General features: G+C 46.0%; 1 long non-coding RNA gene across 1 annotated transcript in view; it reads left to right on the forward strand.

Moving 5' to 3' along the window:
• The window catches only part of LOC109319303, a 3,897-nt gene extending 2,204 nt beyond the window's left edge, over positions 1-1,693 (forward strand). Inside the window, exon 3 of the long non-coding RNA XR_002103475.1 lies at positions 1,677-1,693. This is a non-coding gene — a long non-coding RNA (uncharacterized LOC109319303). The remainder of the gene's footprint in view (positions 1-1,676) is intronic.
• Positions 1,694-3,201: the final 1,508 nt, after the last annotated feature.

The following is a 3,201-nucleotide window of genomic DNA, read 5'->3' on the forward strand; positions in this document are numbered from 1 at the left end:
CTGCCCTTTGGGCAGGGGGCTGGACTCGATGATCTCCCGAGGTCCCTTCCAGCCCTGATGTCTATGAAATCTATGAAACCTTACAGTGCCGTGGTGAACTCTTAAAGGCTGCTGTTCCTATTAAAAAACTTGGCTTTTATGAGCAATATTTGTGTGTTTTTGTCAGAGGTTTTTGTCAGAGGACACTATTATCCAGGTTAGATAATGGGAATAACAATGGAAAAACATCTGCCAGTTTGTGCACGTGCATGCCTTCAAAATGCTAGTGGGATGATGGTAAGTAACAGTTTTGTTAGCAAAATCTGAGAGGGGTGGGTGTCATCTACACAGGATACTGGAAGTACAGAGCTCCTGAGATTTAACCTCAGGTCATTGTGATACTGTGTTCCTATACAAAGTTATACAGTGTCATGGGCCTACATAAATCTTCCTAGACAACGAGATATGTGGGACACGTACCATGCCTTGCAGCACCACCACCAACTGTATTGTGCTGCTCTGGGCAGTTTGCCTTCTAAACCAGAAGCAGGGTGAACAGTGACCACATGCATGTGTGTGGGCTAATTAGTATGTGTGCGGGCCAATCCCTATGGTCACCCATGAATGCTAATTAGCCAGCAGTACTGTGTGGATCCAGTTACCCTGCTTCTGGTTTAAGAGGCAGCTTATCTGAGTAAGTGTAGCGCACTTGAGGACTGTTGCCATGGCATAAGACTGACAAGTTCTCTGCATTGAGGCATTAAGAAACATTTAGCAGAGCCCATCACAGTGCTAAATAGGAGACAATGGGAAAGAACAGGTATGTAGATGTGCAATGAAGAGGTAAAATACTAGATGCATCTTTTTAAGTTTTGTAATATATTCAGACTGTATTTGATAACACACTTTTCTGCTAACAAACCTATACTGATCTCCTGCTGTAATCCCCAGATCAGAACAATTTTGGTCATGTTTCATAGAATCATAAAATTGCAGAACCAGAAAGGACCTGTAGGATCATCAAGTCTGGTCCCCTGCTGTGGGCAGGAAGTTATTGGGCTTAGACATGCTCAGCAAGGTGCCTGTCCAGCCTCTTCTTGAACACGTCCAGTGATGGTGACTGCACCACCTCTGGTGGGAGTGTGTTTCAGATTCTAGTGACTTTTTCTTACAGATAAAAAGTTATTCCTTATGTCTAGACTGAATTTGCCTCTATAAGCTTATGTCCGTTTGTCCTTGTCCTCCCTTGAGGTGCCCTTCTGAAGAGTTGGTCCCCCAGATCTTTGTGTTCTCCCCGATGTACTTGTAGGCGACCATCAGTCACCTCTCAGCCTTCTCTTATTCAGGCTGAACAGGTCCAAATTCCCTGAGTCTCTCTTATCTTCCATGCCTTTGACCATGTGGGGTGTTGCTTCTTTGTACCCTCTCATGCTTCTTTGTACCCTCTCAAGCTTATCCATGTCCCTCTTGAAGTGTGGTGCCCAAAGCTGGACACAGTACTCCAGCAGCTGAGGCCTCACCAGCACCAGCACCAAATAGAGAGTGAGGAGCACCTCCCTGGATCTACTGGACACACGTCAGCTAATACATACCAGAGCTCTATTTGCTTTCTTATTGACCTCATTGCACTGCTGGCTCATATTCATCTTCTAGTCAATTGTCAGCCCCAGGTCTTGCTCGGAATCTATGCCAGTCAGTGGTCCACCACCCATCATGTAGTTGTTGGGAGGGTTCTTCCTACCCAGGTGAAGGACTTTGCACTTATCCTTGTTACATCTCATCTGATTCTCCTTTGCTCAAGAGTCCAGCCTGTCAAGATCTTCCTGGACCCTGGCCCTATCCTCCAGTGTGCCTGCATTTCCCAACACTTGGTATCATCTGCAAACTTAAGAATTGAACTTTACACCCCCTCATCCAGATCAGCACAGATCCCTGGGGGATGCCACTGGAGACAGACTTCCAGGATGAGGCCAGCCCATCAGTTACCACCTGCTGGGAGTGGCCTCTAAGCCAATTGTCCACCTACCTCACTGAGGACTGCTCAAGTCCAGCACCCTTGAGTTTGTGGAAAACCAAATCGAAGGCTTTACTGAAGTCTAAGTAAATCATGTCCACCATGTGTCCATTGTTCAGATGGGTAGTTACCTGGTCATAGAAGGACACAAGGCTTGTCAAGCATGATCTACCCTCAACAAAGTCATGCTGATTGGTTCTTAACACCCCGTTCATTTCCAGTTTGCAAATGAGGGCCTCAGTAATAAGTTTTTAAAAAATTTTACCCAGGACCGATGTCAGACTGACTGGTCTGTAGTTTGCAGTGTCATCTCTCTTCCCTTTCTTGAAAATGGGCACCACATTGGCCCCCTTCTATGTCATCCAGGACCACTCTCAAGTTCCATGACTCTTGAAACAACTTGGCCAGTGGTGCTGCTATTAACTCAGGTAGTTTTTCAGGAGTCTTGGATGTAGGTTGTCAGGCCCCAGAGACTTGAAGACATCCAGGTTTTGCAGGAGACCTGTTCAGGACTGATTTTGTGTATTTTGTTGTCTTCTCTATGCTCCCCATGCCTCCGATCAGGCAAATAGCCCACGCTTGATTTCAGGTACCGAAGTGAAGTATTCATTCGGCTTTTTCACAGGCATTGACTGTGGGCTGCCCTTGAACATTTAGTAAAGGTTCCACAGTGGAGCCTGATTTTTTTCTTACTTCCTATGTATCTGTAGAAGGACTTTTTGTTGTCTTTTATTCTGGTTGCCAGCTTTATCTCCATGCTTGCCTTGGCTTTCCTTATCTCATATTGGCAGGCCCTGGCAATGTAGGTGTATTCCTCCTTGGTTACTAAGGCCTTCTTCCACTATTTGTATGCTTCCTTTTTAGAAGCTCTCTAATATCCCTGTTGAGCCAAGTTGATCTGTTGGCTCCTCTCAAAGCACTCCCTGTAGCCTCCACACCTCCCCTCATAGCCACTCCTAGTCCTCCTGCTTTAACCTTAAACAGAGGTATAAGCTAGCTAACCAGAATTTTCTAACTAAAATATACCCCCAGCCTGGGTCTGTCACACCACAGTGATAATGGATAAACATATAACAAAAATCACCTCAATGCCTGGTGATGTTGAGTTTCCTTCAGCCCCCTGTGCTTTGACGCTCCTTTACCATGGTAGGTCAGAGCCAGACTGAGGCCTCAGTGATGGTCCTGGCCTTATGAAGCCTGTAGCCAGA

The sequence above is a fragment of the Crocodylus porosus genome, unplaced genomic scaffold, assembly GCF_001723895.1.
Source record: "Crocodylus porosus isolate Cpor-Errol unplaced genomic scaffold, CroPor_comp1, whole genome shotgun sequence".
Lineage (NCBI taxonomy): Eukaryota > Metazoa > Chordata > Crocodylia > Crocodylidae > Crocodylus > Crocodylus porosus.